This window comes from Bos indicus, chromosome 1 (genome assembly GCF_029378745.1).
Source record: "Bos indicus isolate NIAB-ARS_2022 breed Sahiwal x Tharparkar chromosome 1, NIAB-ARS_B.indTharparkar_mat_pri_1.0, whole genome shotgun sequence".
In the NCBI taxonomy this organism is placed as follows: Eukaryota; Metazoa; Chordata; class Mammalia; order Artiodactyla; family Bovidae; genus Bos; species Bos indicus.
The window spans coordinates 143,622,511-143,641,581 of NC_091760.1; the positions used below are offsets into that span (position 1 = coordinate 143,622,511).

General features: G+C 45.8%; 1 long non-coding RNA gene across 8 annotated transcripts; it reads left to right on the plus strand.

The window, feature by feature from the left end:
* The first annotated feature begins 66 nt into the window (after nt 1-66).
* Nucleotides 67-18,973, plus strand: LOC139184795 (uncharacterized). Of its 8 annotated transcripts, none has more exons than XR_011568315.1 (5): nt 67-239; nt 1,556-1,730; nt 2,669-2,770; nt 5,097-15,977; nt 18,399-18,973. It is a non-coding gene; the product is annotated as an uncharacterized lncRNA (long non-coding RNA). The 8 variants fall into 8 exon arrangements; XR_011568310.1 differs by lacking the exon at nt 67-239 and adding an exon at nt 246-466; XR_011568314.1 differs by lacking the exon at nt 67-239 and adding an exon at nt 246-368.
* Nucleotides 18,974-19,071: the final 98 nt, after the last annotated feature.

A 19,071-nucleotide genomic window follows, 5' to 3' on the forward strand; every position in this document is an offset into this window, starting at 1 on the left:
CCCTCGCCATGCCCCTAGCGCACCGCCCCCCTCCCTCCCCAACTGCCTCACCCCCACTGCCCCACACCGAACTCTGGTTAGACGCCACGAGGGGCCGGTGGCCCGTGTCTCCTCCTTTCCCCTCGCTCCCGGGACCCCCGCCCGCCCCGCCTACGCCTTCCCTTCCCCTGCTTCTCTACCCCGAGACCCCAACTGGCGCGAAGGCTCTGTACCCAGTGTCCCGATTCTGTTTTACTTGGGTAACTCCTTGCTCTGCGGGAATGTAATAAATACTTTTTGTTGAGTTACAGGCCTGCGGTCTGGAGAGAGCAAGGACTTGAGGATGAGCACGTATCACGCGGGCCCCAGTCCCGCGACCACCCGACAAGGTTCTTTCTGGTCGCGGGACCCCAAGGGGCCGAAAGCTGGGGGCCCAGAGCGCAGACAGTAGGCCCTCTGCACCTGGGCTTCGGATCCATCACCGCGGGTTTGTCCTGCCCTTCATGGTCCAAGCGTCTGGCACATACAGCGCTCCGCTGTGTGCCGAGCCGGGTGACCGCTCCCATCGGGGAGGAAGCTGAGCGCTCGTGGACACGGCATAAGCCACAAAGGCGTTGTGAACCGGGCTGCTGGCAGGCTGTCCCCAGCTCCGGGAGCCAATGGCTGACCGCCAGGATCGCCCTGGCCGTTGGGAAGGCCACCTCCAACAATAGTATTCCAAACTGGTTGCTCTCGATTTTTGAAGAGCCTGTGTTTCTCTTGAGGTTCCTGAGCTGAGTGGAGAAACACTGACCCTTGAGTTTCTCCTGCACCGTAGTGACTGAGTCAGGGGCAGGGCCGCCAGGCTTGGGCAGAGGATGGAGTTACTGCGCCCAGTATCCGACTGTTTAGTGTCCGGCCATGTGCGCGCACTGCACCCAGGCCTGCGTGGGGCGCAGACAGGGCCTCTGCGCCTGAGCGGCTGCTGTTCTAGGGGAGCAGGCTCGACAGACATCATTTTGTAAGAAACTTCCACTAATGAGACTGATAGGAAGAATGACAAAGTGAGAGAGATAAATGGAGAGAGACAGGAATGGGAGCCCTAGATCAGGTGGTCAGCAGGTTCTCTGGACAGGTGACCCTTGAGCAGGGAGCTTAAGAACCACACCTTGTTCCAGGGAAGGATGTCCCTGGCTGAAGTAGGTCAGTGCAAAGGCCAGAAGCAGGGGATCCAGAGAAGGTCAGTGCGGCCAGAGAAGGAACAGGAGCACCCAGAGGGTGGGAGGGGTGGCTGGGTCTGGACCTGGGTTCTGACTTCAGCCTCGATGACCTGGGGCACTTGAGAGGGTTTCTGGTGGGGAGTTTTTTTATTATGCTCAAATTATTTTCTCTTGGCATAATTTCAGATCACCACAAAAGTGGCAAGAATAGTGTGAGAATTCCCAGATTCTCACAGATTCCCAGATGTTAAACTTTTACTAAGAGAGTGTGAGGCATCTGGAAATGGGGTCTTTGAGGGTGTGATCAACTCAAGATGAGGTTGTACTCGACAAAGAAGGAAGTTCTAAATCCAATAAAACTGATGTCCTCATAACAGGGAATTGTGGCCACAGAGCCAAGGAGGGGAGACAGCCACGTGAAGACAGAGGCACAGGCTGGAGTCATCTGGGCACAAGACAAGAACACGGGCAACTAGCAGGAGCTGAAAGAGACGGGGGGACCCTCTGCCAGAGCCCTCAGAAGGAGTGAGGCCCCCAGGATTGTGAGAGACAGTAAGTTTGTGTTGTTTTAAAATGCAAGCGGTAAAATTAAAAAAAAATTTTTGGATATCATTTTATTTTGTTTGGTCACACCGCACGGCTTGTAGGATCTTAGTTCCCAACCCAGAGATTGAACCTGAGCCCTCAACAGGGTAAGTGCCGAGTCCTAACAACTTGACCGTCAGGGAAGTCCTCAACATAATTTTAGAGTCTCAGGAAAGTGGCAAAATAGTGCAAAGAATTTCCAGACGCCCTTCATTCAGATTTCCCAAATGTTGAATTTGTATTACATTTGCTTTACATTTCTCTCTGTATGTATATCTCTTAGAGTCTTACACATTTTCAAATGGTATTCATCGCCATTATATAGACAACATCCTGTATTTCTTTTCTTGATTTATGAACTTTAGACCATACCTATTTTAACAATAAAAATAAATGCTCTTTCCCACTGCAATGAGAAGCCTGCACATTGCAACTAGAGAAACCCTGCACGTAGCAATGAAGACACAGCACAGCTTAAAAAAAAAAAAAAATGCTCTTTCTTATGCCGACAACTTTTTATATTTGCAACAGTTTTATTTTTTAAATTGATTGATTCGGCTGTGCCAGATCTTAGTTGCAGCATGTGGGATCTAATTCCCTGGCCAGGGTTGAACCCAGGGCCCCTGCATTGGGAGCCTGGAGTCTTCACCACTGGACCACCAGGGAATCCCAACAGTTTTATTGATACAATTCACATACTCTACAATTCACCTATTTAAAGTGTACAATTCAATGACTTTTAGTATATTCACAGAAAAGTTCAGCCATCACCACAGTCAATTTAGAATGTTCTAATCACCATAGAAACCCTAGCCCCTTAGCTATCACTCCCACACCAAACTTCCCATACCCTTTCCATACCCCCCAGCCCCTGGCAAACTCTAATCTACTTTCTGTCTCTCTAGATTTGCCTATTCTGGATGTTTCATATAAATGGAATCAGCTAGCATGTGGTCTCTTGTGACTGGCTTCCTTCACTTAGCGTTTTTTCAAGGTACATCCATGTTGTACGTATCAGTACTTTTCTTTTTATTGTCCAATGAAATGCTGTTGTATGGCTGTCTCATATTTTATTTATTCCGTTGTCAGTTGATGGACATTTGTATTGTTTCCACTTTTGGGTTAGTATGATTAATGTTGCTATGAATACTCATGGACACTTTTTCATGTGGACATATGTTTTCATTTCTCTTGGACAGACAGCTAAAAATACAGTTGCTTGGTCATATGGTAACTCTACGTTTAACCTTTGAGAAACTGCCTGTTTTCCACACAACTGCACCTTACATTACACTCCCATTACACAACATTACATTCCCATCAGCCATGTAGGAGGGTTCCAATTTGTTTATGCACTTACCAACACCTATCATCATTCCTTGTTTTGATCACAGCCATCCTAGGGGGTGTGAAGTGGTATCTGGTTGTGGTTTTGATTTGCATTTGCCTGATGACAAGTGATGTGAAGCATTTTTCATGTGCTTCTTGGTCATTTGTATATCTTCTTTGGGAAAATGTCTATTCAGATCGTTTGCCCATTTTTAATTGGGTTGCTTGATGTTTTGTGGTTGAGTTATAATAGTTCTTTTTATATTCTGGATACTGGACCCTTTATCAGATATGTAATTTGCAAATATTTTATCCCATTCTGTGAGGCGTCTTTTCATTTTATCGGTAGTGTTTTTTGATGCACGAAAGGGTTCAGTTTTGATGAACTCCAGTTTACCTACTTTTTCTTCTTTTGTGCCTTGTGTTTCTGTTGTCATATCTAAGAAACCACTGCCTAATCCAAGGTCATGAAGATCTACTGTGTTGTCTTTGATGACTTTCATGGGTTTAATTACGGTATTCAGATTTTTATCTACTTTGAGTTAATTTTTAAATTATTTATTTATTTATAAATATGCTGGTTCTTTGTTGCTGTGCAGGCTCTTCTCTAGTTGCCACAAGCAGGGGCTTCTCTCTAGTGGCACTGTGCGGGCTTCTCACTGAGGCGGCTTCTCTTGTGGAGCACGGGCTCTAGAGCACAGTCAACCGGGCTTGGTTGCTCTGCGGCCTGTGGGATCTTCCTGATCAGTGATCAAACCCGTGTCTCCTGCATTGGCAGGCAGATTCTTTACCACTGAGCCATCAGGGAAGTCCTACTTTGGGTTAATTTTTTTGTTTATGGTGTGAGGTGAAAATCCAGCTTCATTCTTTTGCATGTGTATAACCAGTTGTCCCAGTACCATTTGTTAAAGAGACCATTTTATCCCCATGGACTGGTCTTGATACTCTTGTCAAAAGCAATTGACTATAGATGTTAGGGTTTTCTTATGGACCTGTAATTTCGTTTTGAAGAACTGACTCATTGGAAAAGACCCTGATGCTGGGAAAGATTGAAGACAGGGGGAGAAGGGGACGACAGAGGATGAAATGGTTGGATGGCATCACCAACTTGATGGACATGAGTTTGAGCAAGCTCTGGGAGTTAATGATGGACAGGAAAGCCTGATGTGCTGCAGTCCATGGGCTTGCAAAGAGTCAGACACAACTGAGCAACTGAACTGAACTGAACTGAATTCTATTTCATTGATCTGTACATCTATCCTGGTGAGGATATGGTGAGGAACAGGGAGGCCTGGTGTGCTTCAGTCCACGTGGTTGCAAAGAGTTATACACAACTTAGTGACTGAACAACAACCACATACATCTGTCCTTATGCCAAAACCACACCATTTTTAGTACTGTAACTTTGTACTAGATTTTGAAATCCGGAAGTGCAAGTCTTCCAACTTTGTTCTTTTTTGAGATTGTCTTGGCTATTTGGGGTTCCTTTTGTGTGCTTAGTCTCTCAGTCATGTCCAACTCTTTTTGACTCCATGGACTATAGCCTGCCAGGCTCCTCTGTCCATGGGGCTTCTCCAGGAAATAATACTGGAGTGGGTTGCCATGCCCTCCTCCAGGGGATCTTCCCAACCTAGGGACCCAACCCAGGTCTCCTGCATGTCAGATGGATTCTTTACCATCTGAGCCACCAGGAAAGCCCAGGCTTCCTTGAAATTCCATAGAATTTTAGGATCAGCTTTTCCATTTGTGCAAAGAGGTTATTAGGATGATGAGAGGGACTGATTGGGACCTGTGGATTGGTTTGGGGGAGTACTGCCATCTTAACAATGTTAAACCTTCTAGATCTGTGAACAAAGGGTACCTTTCCACTTATTTAGTTGTTTGGTTTTTTTTTTTTTTTTTTTTTTTTTAGTTTCTTTGCAATTTTTTGGTAATTTTCAGTGTACAAGTCTTACATTTCCTTGATTAAGTTGATTCCTAATTCTTTTATTCTTCTGGACTTAGGGAGTCAACATCAAGTCTTCTGAAACATGCTGCCATGGAGGAGAGAAGGAGTGGCAGAGTGGGTTTAACTGTTGACATTAATTGCTGCATGTGGGCTTGGGGGCAGGTATCTCCCTCCCCTCTCATGTAAGCATGTGGAAGAGTTTCCCCAGCCCGTCTCCACTGCTTCCTCTGTCCCAGGTAAGGAGGAGCGATGTATCTGATTGGTCAGTTTGGAAGAATAAGTGGGAAAGTTTGGCCCAGCCAGGGGAAAAAATTAAGTCTTGGGGTCCATGAACATGGGATGTCTATTTATTTAAGTCTACTTTACTTTTCCCCATGATGTTTTGTCAATTTCAGAATGTAAGTTTTATACTCAGTACGTTCTTTAAAATTTTTTTTATTTAAAAACGTTTTATTGGATTACAGTTGATCTACAATGTTGTGTTAGTTTCGGGTGTACAGCAAAGTGAGTCAGTTATGCATACACATCTGTCCACTCTTCTGGATTCCTTGCCCGTATCGGCCTGTACTCAGTAATTTCCTACGGCACCTGTCAAGTCCTCACTTTGTAAAGCAGGCCTGTTAGGGTTCCTGGTTATTCCTCTGCTCACCCTTCCCCACACCACCATGTCCTACCTTCAATGACTAATACCGTTTCCACTAATAACAACAGCTTCACCCAGCTTAAGCACATGCCCGGCACTCTTCTAGGAACTTGGCCTACAGTAACTAATGGAATCTTCATAACTATCCTAGGAGAGGAGGCCAGTGACTTGCCCAAGGTCTGCAACTAATGGGGAGCAGAGCCAGAATTCCAGCCAGGCTGTCAGACGCCTGCATCTCTGCTTTTCTTCATCGACTTCCTTGCCTGTTTTGCAATGGCAGTTGGGATGTGTGAGGTTGAACCCCATGAAGCAGCTGGTGTTTGACCCCTTGTGGTCCAGTGGCTAAGACTCCATGCTCCCACTGCAGGGGGCCCCGGGGTCCAACCGTGGTCAGGGAACCAGATCCCACATGCTGTAACTAAGAGTTCATATGCTGCAAGTAGAGATCTGGTGTGCCCCAGTGAAGACCCAGTGAAGCCAAATAGTATATAAATGAAAGTTTACCTATAATTAATTTATCTATTTTTGGCTGCACTGGTCTTCATTGCTGCACTTGGGCTTTCTCTAAATGCAGTGAGCGGGGGCTCCTCTTCATTGCGGCTTGCCAGCTTCTCATCGCGGTGGCTTCTCTTGTTTCAGAGCATGGGCTCTAGAGCACAGGCTCAGTAGTTGTGGCTCATGGGCTTAGATTCTCCGCAGCCTTTGGAATCTTCCCCGACCCAGGGATTGAACCTGTGTCCCCTGCATTGGCAGGCAGATTCTTAACCACTGGACCACCAGGGAATCCACCATTTTTAGCCTAACAAAAAACAGCAATTTCATTTGATTCAACTTGTTTTTTTTTTTTTTTAAAGAAGACCTGGGATTTGAGGCAGGTGCTGGAATGTTTGTTCAGTAGTACAGGTGGGGATTTTCTGAGCTTAAAGCTCTGCTATGTAAGGTTTGAACATGCTCCCCAGAGGAAGCAGCAGCTTTGAGAAAAGCAGGCTCACCTGGAGGAACCTTCTGAGCAAAAGACTGAAGTCTGCCTTCAGATGGGGGTGCCGTTTTGGGGGTGAGCTCACTCTAAGTCCAAAGGTGTGTTGAGGTAGGTAGGTCCCCCTGAGAGCCAGGCTCTACATCTGCATGAGTCATTCGGCCTCCGGGAGCCTGCCACCAGGGCCGGGCGCAGCTCTGACGTCCCTGGGCAGGGCCTGCCACGTGGACTCGCAGGGCTGTGTTTCCAGGCCCGTCCTGCGGCTCCTGGGACCGGTGACAGGAGCAGGGAGGGCAGCCACCTCGTGGCCTCGGGACTGTTTGGTTGATAAGCCTCCAGTATGTAAGAGGCCATGGGAGGAAGAGACCTGGAGCTTCAATGTCTTTGAAGAAGACAACTTTAAAGGAGAAGGAGAATTCAGCTTTGGACATGCCCTGTCTTAGGGCTTTGATGTGGGAGGAGGGTTACATTTCTCTGTTCCAGCAGTTTCAGACTGCTGAAACTCATTTGGTCTCCTGCCCAGCTGCTGGGGAGCCTCCCTGGACAGTAGCACTGAGCTGCAGGGGAGACCGATGGATGGGGAGTGAGGTTTCAGCCTTGACCTCAGGGCAGCCCTTGAGTTGATTACCACACGGTTCTTACCTGTTCAGACTTTCTTGGGACAGAGTCAGCCATCCAACAGGAAGGTTGGGGAGGGAGTATTGGGAACATGGCCTGTGCGTGAGGGAGGGTAGTCTTGAGGGACATTCCCCCTCCAGCCCACTCTGGACCCCCCGGCCTCTGTGCACTGGGCCGGGAGAGAGCACTGAGGATCCAGGGGTGGGCAGTGACAACCCTTTAGCTCAGCAGCAGCACCCACTTCCCCTCCCCTCTCCTCCCAAATCCCCTCTTTCTCAGGAAAGGAGAGTGGCGTGTCTGCTCGGAGGACGACCGTAACTTGTCTGTATCTCCTGACTGCAGGATACTGGTCAGTTTAAGAGGGGCAAACCCTGGGGACTGGCTCTCCTGTCCCCCTCCCCTGGCTGGACAGGAGACCCTGGAAATGCACCCGTCCATGTGTGTGATCACCTCATCTACAGAGGCCCCCTCAGTGTGGCAGGGGAGGGTTGTGGCTATTTCCACACTGAAAGATGCTGGAGCCATGGGCTCTCCATGTAGAAAAACACCCAGCCTTACACCCTACACACAAAGCGATCAGAAAAGAATTCTAGCCCTAAATGCCCAGGGAAGATAATAAGCTTATGGCAAAGCCAGAGTATCAGTGGGGGCTCAGGAGCAAAGATGTCTTAAACAGAACCCAGAAAGCATTGTCCTTAGAAGAAATACTGCTGAACAGGACTAGTTACGTTTGAGGACGTTGCGTTCATCAAAACATGCCATTGGGAGGGAAAAGGAAAACCTAGACTGCGATAGATGTTTGCAACACATGTCAACAAAGGACTCACACTGGGTAAAGGACTACTAGAAATACACAGGAAAGAGATAAACTACCGGATTTTAAGCTGGGCAGAGAATTGGGCAGGTGCTTCACAGAGATATGCAAATGGCCAGTGTGAAAAGGCACCAGCTTCATCCATCCTTCGGGACATGCCGGGGACCTGTCACTGCAGTCCCAGTGGAAGAGCTGGAAGACAAAGGGCCTGAGACTGTCTTCCAGCCTGCCCCCACCCACTATGTCTGGACCACAGCAGCAGCGTCCATGTTGATCCCCACCGTCCACCCTTTAGTCTCTTCTCCAGCCTGCAGTGAGACATCACTTTAAAAATATAAGTCAGAACGTTTTGTCCTCCCCACGACTCAGAGGAGCTCCAGTGCTACCTACCCAAGCTCAAGAGGCCCTGTGTGATGTCGCCCTCTTTCCCGCCTGCTGTGCCTTGAATGCACTCTGGAGGGCGCTGCTGTCCACCCAGCATCCCAGGACCCCCTGCCCTCCCTCTGGCGCCCCCTGACCACAGTCCTGAGAAGCCATGTGACTTGCTTTGACCCATGAAATGTGGAAGTTCATCCATTGCCTTGATTAGAGTTGAAGAACCAGCAAGGGCTTCCCCTCTCTCTGCACTGGTGACTGGCAGGGCTCCATCCAGGCAAGGGCTGCCCCACCAGCTGTCCCGAGGGAAGACAGCGGTGGGAGTCATGGCGGCCAGCTCTCAGCGGACACATAGGGTGAGAGGGGAATGGGCCACGTGTTTCCAAGTATGGGCTGGTGCCAGCCTGTCCTGATCCATGCATGTGCAAGCTCATACCTGCTTCAGGGAACTTGCCCCCACTGACCTCTCCTCCTCCTCCTGTTCCTCCAGGTGGTCAGTTGTGCCAGAAACACATGTGAACTACTCAGTTCCTTTCTTACCACATTAAAAAAAATTTGTATTTAATTGGAGGCTAATTGCTTTACAATATTGTGGTGGTTTTTGCCACCCAACACAGCCATCCTGAACACAGTGTTCCCCATCCTGAACCCCCCTCCCACCTCCTTTCCCATTCCATCTCTCAGGGTCATCCCAGGGCACCAGCCCTGAGCACCCTGTCTCATGCATCAAACCTGGACTGGCGATCTATTTCACATATGGTAATATACGTGTTTCAATGCTATTCACTCAAGCTGCAAATTTCAAGTTCACTGAGTCCAAAAACACATCGAATGCCTCAGACAAGCTGAGCCAAAGCAAGGCAAGGGGATACAGAATGATTCCATTTATATAGCATTTAAGAACAGGCAAAACTGTAATGTTTGGTGAAGCCTATGTAGATTATTTTTTAGTTCTGTTTTTATTATTATTATAAATTTCATTTATTTTTGGCTGCACTGGGTCTTCGTTGCTGCGTGGGCTTTCTCTGAGTTGTGACACACGAGGGCTACCCTATGGTTGCGCTGCACAGGCTTCTCATTGCAGTGGCTTCTCTTGTTGAGGCTCTCCGGCTCTAGAGTCAGAGAGTCTAGGGCTCAGCGGTTGTGGCACACAGGCTAAGCTGCTCTGCCATGTGTGGGATCTTCCAGGACCAGGGATCAAATCCACGTTCCCTGCATTGGCAGGAGGATTCTTAACCACTGGACCACTGGAAAGTTCCTAGTTACACAGCAAAGTACTTCAGTTATATAGATAAATAGATGCGTATATATATGTTGTTCTTCAGTTGCCCAGTCACGTCTGACTCTTTGCTACTCCATGGACTGCAGCACGCCAGGCCTCCTTGGCCTTCACCATCTCCTGAAGTTTGCCCAAGTTCATGTCCATTGCATCAGTAATGCCATCCAGCAATCTCATCCTCTGACGCCCTCTTCTCCTTCTGCCATCAATCTTTCTCAGCATTAGGGACTTTACCAATGAGTTTGCATCAGGTGACCAGAATACTGGAGCTTTGGCTTCAGCATCAGTCCTTGCAATGAGTATTCAGGGTTGATTTCCCTTAAGATTGAATGGTTTGATCTCCTTGCTGTCCAAGGGACTCTCAGGAGTCTTCTCCAGCACCCCACTTCAAAGGCATCAATTCTTTGGTGCTCTGCCTTCTTAATAATCCAGCTCTCACAAGTGTACATGACTACTGGGAAGACTGTCGGTTCAGTTCAGTTCAGTTGCTCAGTCATGTCTGACTCTTTGCGACCCCATGGACTGCAGAATGCCAGGTTTCCCTATCCATCACCAATCCCAGGGACTGCTTGAACTCATGTTCATCGAGTCACTGATGCCATCCAACCATCTCATCCTCTGTTGTCCCCTTCTCCTTTTGCCTTCAATCTTTCCCAGCATCAGGGTCTTTCCCAGTGAATCAGTTCTTTCCATCAGGTGGCCAAAGGATTGGAGTTTCAGCTTCAGCATCAGTCCTTCCGATGAATATTCATGTCTGATTTCCTTTAGGATGGACTGGTTTGATCTCCTTGCAGGCCAAGCGACTCTCAAGAGTCTTCTCCAACACCACAGTTCAAAAGCATCAATTCTTCGGTGCTCAGCTTTCTTTATAGTCCCAACTCTTACATGCATATGTGACTACTGGAAAAACATAGCTTTGACTAGATGGACCTTTGTTGGTAAAGTAATGGGTCTGCTTTTTAATATGCTGTCTAGGTTGGTCATAGCTTTTCTTCCAAGGAGCAAGCGTCTTTTAATTTCATGGCTGCAGTCACCATCTGCAGTGGTTTTCGAGCCCAAGAAAATAAAGTCTCTCACTGTTTCCATTGTTTCCCCATCTATTTGCCATGAAGTGATGGGACCAGATGCCATGATCTTCAATGTTTCAATGTTGAGTTTTAAGCCAATTTTTTCACTCTCCTCTTTCACTTTCATCAAGAGGCTCTTTATTTCCTCTTTGCTTTCTGCCACAAGGGTGGTGTCATCTCCCTATCTGAGGTTATTGCTATTTCTCCCGGCAATCTTGATTCCAGCTTGTGCTTCATCCAGCCCGGCATTTTGCATGATGTACTATGCATAGAAGTTAAACAAGCAGGATGACAATATACAGCCTTGACGTACTCCTTTTCCAGATTTGGAATCAGTCTGTTGTTCCATGTCCAGATTTCCAGAAACCTGCAAACAGATTTCTCAGGAGGCAGGTCAGGTGGTCTGGTATTCCCATCTCTTGAAGAATTTTCCACAGTTTATTGTGATCCACACAGTCAAGGACTTTGACATAGTCAATGAAACAGAAGTAGATGTTTTTCTGGAATTCTCTTGCTTTTTCAATGATCCAATGGATGTTGGCAATTTGATCTCTGGTTTCTCTGCCTTTTCTAAATCCAGCTTGAACATCTGGAATTTCTCAGTTCGTGTACTGTAGAAGCCTTGCTTGGAGAATTTTGAGCATTACTTTGCTAGCAAGTGAGACGAGTGAAATTGTGTGGTAGTTTGAACATTCTTTGGATTACTTTTCCTGGAATTGAAATGAAAACTGATTTTTTTCCAGTCCTTTGGCCACTGCTGAGTTTTCCAAATTTGCAGGCATATTGAGTGCAGCACTTTAACAGTATCATCTTTTAGGATTTGAAATAACTCAGCTGAAATTCCATCACCTCCATTAGCTTCGTTTGTAGTAATGCTTCCTTAGGTCCACTTGACTTCGGACTCAAGGGTGTCTGGCTCTAGGTGAGTGATCACACAATCGTGGTTATTTGGGTCATGAAGATATTTTTTGTATAGTTCTGTGTATTCTTGCCACCCTTTCTTGGTATCTTCTGCTTCTGTTAGGTCCACACCATTTCTGTCCTTTATTGTGCCCATCTTTGCATGAAATATTCTCTTGGTATCTCTAATTTTCTTAAAGATTTCTAGTCTTTCCCATTTTATTTTCTTCTATCTGTGCATTGATCACTGAGGAAGGCTTTCTTATCTCTCCTTGCTATTCTTTGGAACTCTGCATTCAGATGGGTACACCTTTCCTTTTCTCCTTTGCCTTTAGCTTCTCTTCTTTTCTCAATTATTTGTAAAGCCTCCTCAGACAACCATTTTGGCTTTTCGCATTTCTTTTTCTTGGGGATGGTCTTGATCACTGCCTCTTTTACAGCATCATGAACCCCCATCCATAGTTCTTCAGGCACTCTGTCTATCAGATCTAATCCCTTGAATCCATTTCTCACTTCCACTGTATAATCGTAAGGGATTTGATTTAGGTCACACCTGAATCATCTAGTGGTTTTCCCTACTTTCTTCAATTTAAGTCTGAATTTGGCAATAAGGTGTTCATGATCTGAACCACAGTCAGCTCCAGGTCTTGTTTCTGCTGAGTGTATAGAGCTTCTTCATCATTGACTGCAAAGAATATAATTAATCTGATTTTGGTATTGACCATTTGGTGATGTCCACGTGTAGAATCATCTCTTGTGTTGTTGGAAAAGGATGTTTGCTATGACCAGTGTGTTCCTTTGGCAAAAGTCTGTTAGCCTTTGCCCTGCTTCATTTTTCCCTCAAAGGCCAAATTTGCCTGTTACTCCAGATATCTCTTGACTTCCTGCTTTTGCATTCCAGTCCCCTGTGATGAAAAGGATATCTTTTTTGGGTGTTGGTTCTAGAAGTTCTTGCAGGCCCTCATAGAACCGTTTAACTTCAGCTTACTTTGGCATTAGTGGTTGAGGCATAGACTCAGATTTCTGTGATATTGAATGCTTTGCCTTGGAAACAAACAGAGATCATTCTGTTGTTAAGACTGCAGCCAAGTACTGCATTTCGGACTCTCTTGTTGACTATGAGGGCTACTCCATTTCTTCTAAGGGATTCTTGCCCACAGTAGTAGATATAATGGTCATCTGAATTAAATTTGCCCATTCCAGTCCAGTTTAGTTCTCTGACTCCTAAAATGTTGATGTTCACTCTTACCATCTCCTGTTTGACCACTTCCAATTTACCTTGATTGATGGACCTAACATTCCGGGTTCCTATGGAATATTCTTCTTTATAGCATCAAACTTTACTTCCATCACCAGTCACATCTATACCTGGGTGTTGTTTTCGCTTTGGCTCCATCTCTTCATTCTTTCTGGAGTTATTTCTTCACTCTTCTCCAGTAGCATATTGGGCACCTACTGACCCGGGGAGTTCATCTTTCAGTGTCATATGAGAAGACCATAGGCTTGACTATATGGACCTTTGCCGTCAGAGTAATATCTCTGCTTTTCAACACACTGTCTACGTTTGTCATAGCTTTCCTGCCAAGAGCAATTGTCTTCAGATTTCATGGCTGCAGTCACTGTCCACAGTGGTTTTACAGCCCAAGAAGAGGAATCTGTCACTACTTCCACCTATATGTGTGTGTATATGTATATACTTTTCCAGATTCTTTTCCATCATAGGTTATTACTGATATTGAATATAGTTCCCTGTGCTGTACAGTAGGTCCTTGTTGGTTATTTTTTTCATGATTGTTCTTGTTGTTGCTGCTGCTGCTAAGTCACTTCAGTCGTGTCCAACTCTGTGCAACCCCATAGACGGCAGCCCACCAGGCTCCCCCATCCGTGGGATTCTCCAGGCAAGAATACTGGAGTGGGTTGCCATTTCCTTCTCCAATGCATGAAAGTGAAAAGTCAAAGTGAAGTTGCTCAGTCGTGTCCGACTCATAGCGACCTCATGGACTGCAGCCTACCAGGCTCCTCTGTCCATGGGATTTTCCAGGCAAGAGTGCTGGAGTGGGGTGCCATTGCCTTCTCCTGATTGTTCTTAGCAGCATTTAAAAACTTTCAATATATTTTAATTGGAAGATAATTGCTTTACAATACTGTTTTGGTTTCTGCCATATGGTTATCTATTTTATATGTAGTATTTTATATCTAAACTCAAAACTCTCAATTTATCCCTCCTTCAACCTTTTTCCATTTTGGTAACCAGAAGTTTGTTTTCTGAGTCTATTTGTTTTGTAAACACATTCATTTGTACCATTTTTTTAGACTCCACATATAAGTGATGTCATCTATTTGTGTTTCTCTGTCTGAATTACTTCATATCTACGTAGAGTTTTTAAGATAATAAAACAAGACCAGGACCACATGTTGAGCTGGCCATCTCCTCCAGGAGGGAGGAGGAACTCCATGGCCAGGAGGCTGGGCTGGGCTTTGGCCCATGCAGCTTCTTCTTGACTGGGCAGGACCTACTGGGGGCTCATAACCTCATAACTCTTTCCAAAATATTGTGCTGTAGGCATCATGCAGCTCATGAAAAATACAATGTTTGAGCTGGCTAAGGGATACAACTCAAATGTGATGGGAGTCTCCTAAGAAAACTTCTCTTGGAACAAATTAAATATTTGTTATCATTCATCCTAATTCCTAGACTAAATCCCACTTAATTTAGCATGTTTAATTTGCTGCTAGATTGTTTGCCAGTATTTTATTTAGGACTTTTATATCTATATTTAGAACTGAGACTCCCCTATTGTTTTCTGTGTGTGTTCCATCTGTGAGGTTTTATCAGTATCATACTCATTTCATGTGAAGAACTTGGAAACTGTTCATTTTCTGATTAGAAAAATAAGCAGCACCAGTTTGGGTCAATGAGCTTTGAAATGCTGGGGGTCTTGGGGGAAGGTGTCCTTCCTCTGTCAGCATGAAGCCTGGAGAAGCTGCAGCCCGCTTGTTATTGGCCTGAAGTGACACAAACCCTTTAGGGTTGGGACTGGAGCTGGTGGCGAAATACAGCTGGAGCCTGGCTTTCGTCATCTTGTTGGCCATGTGGGGACTTGCAGGTGCTCCTCAAGGCTGCCTTCTCTGGAGAACCCGAATAAGCCCATCTTTGCTGGAGAAATAACCAGCACCTGTCTGTTGTGGGTCAGCACAGCCATTACATCAACCTTTATTGTCGTGGGTGGAAGGCCGTATCTGCTGCTACTTGCCTGGGAGCGAGCACCTTATCAATTTACTTATGTTTCCGAGCAGTTTCCTCTTATTTCTTAAAAGGTTATGTGGATTACCTGGGATAAGAAGCTGATGCCCTCTCTTCCGGACATGCTCTGCGTTGCCTGTGTTTGGCTTAGCAGGGACAGGAATCCAGCCCCCAGAGCTAGTTCATGCTGCCCAAAGCCCTCAGAAAGTCTAAATCCTTGGGCACCTGGACAGAGCCGTCTCTTCCCAACTTGATTGTCTGGATCTACCAGTTCTCGGAGTGCCTGGTCTTCTGAACCACCTCTTCTGGTTGACCATACTTTTCTCCAGGGTAAAGCCTATTCTATGCTGAAATGCCAGGTGCCAACAACGCATTTATTCCACCTTGCTCACTTGTGGCACACATGCAGGGGTGCACACGCATGCACGTACACACACACACACCGAGATACCCTGATGGATGCAGCTGCCACACCCTGGCCCAGGGAGGTGGAAGGCAAGGCAGGTAGGGCACCTCTGCGGGTGCTTCATGGAGCCAAGCTTCCTGGAGGGCTGTGCTTTGCTGAGAAGGTAACATGGAAAAGTCAGGGATGTGGACGTTACATACACAAGTTTTAAGTGTATCAGGCTTCGCCACAATTTCTCTACTTTTGAGTATGTTTAAAAACCTTTATGATAAAAACTTGAAATGTTCTTTCATGAAATGATGGGTGGACTTTAATGAGAGTAATCTAAAAAGTCCCACTTAGAAAATCAGAAATTGAGAATCCTATGTTGATCACAATCCTGCTTTCTTTAGGAAAATCTACATGGTCTGTGAAAAACCCCAAGTTTGGGAACTGTTGGACACAGAGTTAACCTCACCAGGGTCAGCCACACTGAGTCCCACGTGACGCTGACTGCCAAGACCCCGCTGACTTTGCATCACAAAGGCTTCAGAAGCACATTTCTAATACCGGTCTTCTGCGTTTTGCATAGACTTTTTTAAAAAGAGAAAGCATTTGCTGTTTCACCCCCTTTTGGTAAGAACAGCTGAACTAAGAAAGAAGGAAGTGGTACTGCAGGGACCCCACCAGCAACCCTTTCCCCAGTGCTGTCTCATTCAAAGGAAGTGAGTTTTCTCTCATCAACAGAGCAGTTCAGTTCAGTCGCTCAGTCATGTCCAACTCTTTGTGACCCCATGGACTGCAGCACACCAGGCTTCCCTGTCCATCACCAACTCCCGGAGCTTGCTCAAATTCACATCCATCCAACCATCTCATCCTCTGTCGTCCCCTTCTCCTTCTGCCTTCAATCTTTTCCAGCATCAGGGTCTTTTCCAATGACTCAGTTCTTCCCATTAGATGGCCAATGTATTCAAGCTTCAGCTTCAGCATCAGTCCTTCCAATGTATATTCAGGACTGATTTCCTTATCAGTTTCATCTCCTTGCAGTCCAAGGGACTCTCAAGAGTCTTCTCCAACACCACAGTTCAAAAGCATCAATTCTTCGGTGCTCAGCTTTCTTTATGGTCCAACTCTCACATCCATACATGACTACTGGAAAAACCATTGCTTTGACTAGATGGACCTTTGTTGGCAAAGTAATGTCTCTGCTTTTTAATATGCTGTCTAGGTTGGTCATAGCTTTTCTTCCAAGGAGCGTCTTTTAATTTCATGGCTACAGTCACCACGTGCAGTGATTTTCAAGCCCAAGAAAATAAAGTCTCTCACTGTTTCCATTGTTTCCCCATCTATTTGCCATGAAGTGATGGGACCGGATGCCATGATCTTAGTTTTCTGAATGTTGAGTTTTAAGCCAATTTTTTCACTCTCTTTCACTTTCATCAAGAGGCTCTTCAGTTCATCTTCACTTTCTGCCATAAGGGTGGTGTCATCTGCCTGTCTGAGGTTATTGATATTTCTCCCGGCAATCTTGATTCCAGCTTGTGCTTCATCCAGCCTGGCATTTCGCATGATGTACTATGCATAGAAGTTAAATAAGCAGGGTGACAATATACAGCCTTGACGTACTCCTTTCCCAATCTGGAACCAGTCTGTTGTTCCATGCCCCATTCTAACTGCTGCTTCTTGACCTGCATACAGATTTCCCAGGAGGCAGGTAAGATGGTCTGGTATTCCCATCTCTTGAAGAATTTTCCACAATTTGTTGTGATCCACAGTCAAAGGTTTTGGCTGAGTCAATAAAGTAGATGTTTTCCTGGAACTCTCTTGCTTTTTCTATGATCCATTGGATGTTGGCAATTTGATCTCTGGTTCCTCTGCCTTTTCTAAATCCAGCTTGAACATCTAGAAGTTCATGGTTTACATACTATTGAAACCTAGCTTGGAGAATTTTGAGCATTACTTTGCTAGCGTGAGATGAGTACAACTGTATGGTAGTTTGAACATTCTTTGGCATTGCCTTTCTTTAGGATTGGCATGAAAACTGACCTTTTCCAGTCCTGTGGCCACTGCTAAGTTTCCCAAATTTTCAGGCATACTGAGTGCAGCACTTTAACACCTTCATCTTTTAGGACTGAAATAGCTCAACTGGAATTCCATCACCCCCACTAGCTTTTTTCGCAGTGATGGTTCCTAAGGCCCACTTGACTTCGCATTCCAGGATGTCTGGCTCTAGCTGAGTGATCATACCACCGTGGTTATCTGGGTCATAAAGATCTTTTTTGCATAGTTCTTCTGTGTATTCTTGCCACCTCTTCTTAGTATCTTCTGCTTCTGTTAGGTCCATACCATTTCTGTCTTATTGTGCCCCATCTTTGCATGAAATATTTCCTTGGTATCTCTAATTTTCTTGAAGAGATCTCTACTCTTTTCTATTCTGTTTTCCTCTATTTCTTTGCATTGATCACTGAGGAAGGCTTTCTTCTCTCTCCTTGCTATTCTTTGGAACTCTGCATTCAGATGGGTGTATCTTTCCTTTTCTTGTTTGCCTTTAGCTTCTCTTCTTTTCTCAGCTATTTGTAAAGCCTCCTCAGACCACCATTGTGCCTCTTCACATTTTTTCTTCTTGGAGATGGTCTGGATCACTGCCTTCTATACAATGTCACAAACCTCCGTCCATTCTTCAGACACTCTATCAGATCTAATGTGCTATTAATAAATCAGTTATTTCAAATGGCTGTTTTCTTTAAATTTGGAGCTGGGACCCATCCTCCTTTTGGGCTTCTCTACAGAGCATCTCTTTCGACTGGGTCCTGAACACGCCCAAACCAGCAGCAACACATGGGGGCAGCTTCAGGCCCAGACTGCCCCTCATGTGACCTGCACTAGGGTGTGGAGGGCGGGCAGCAGGCCTCTTTCCTTTACTTGGTAAGGTCCTTTCTCACTTCAGTGACATTTAAGACACGGTGGATGGAATTTTTGGTTACATTTATTTCCTTTCACAAGAAAAGGAGACTTAAAGTTAGTACAAGTTAAACTCTACCACATTCCCTCTTTCAGATGGAGTGGCAGTATTTCTACAACTCTGACCAAACTCAGGAAGAAGATCTAAAGTACTGTTTACTTTTTTAGAAGAAAATTACGATGATTTACCTAGTCAAAGTGCCACTAATTTATCCAAAATCCTCTACTGTTGTGAAAAAAATACAGTAATTTCAAGACAACAAACGAACAAAACTATCACCCACAGAATTGCTTTTTTATAATCAAATAAAAATTGATGTCCGTGAAGCAAACTGATTGAAGTAGTGTTTCCTGGCAGACCTTCCATGAACAGGGTTTAAGGGGATCAGATGGGACACCCCTGAACTCCTGTCACCGAGGGGCATGCGGGTGGGTGTCTGGAGGACTGCTATGGGCAAGCACAGGGACGCAGTGTGCTGCCCTGAGATGACCACCCAGAGCCATGTTTTGGTTGGTCTTTGGGTTAGGACTTTCTCTTAAAAGCTCTGTGCCCCTAGCCAAGGTGTGGCCATGGCAGGAACTTGGAACGAATCCATGGTTGCAGCAAGTTACGCTGCCTCGCGTCATCAATGACGAAGGTGTGGGGAGGGGACACCAGACACGAAGGCTCTGCAGAGGCGGATGTGACGGCAGGGCTGCGCTCCGGTTACCCTGGTGGTCTTGCTACTGTCAGGGTGAAACAGGAAAGCAAGGGCCTGGGCAGGCACCT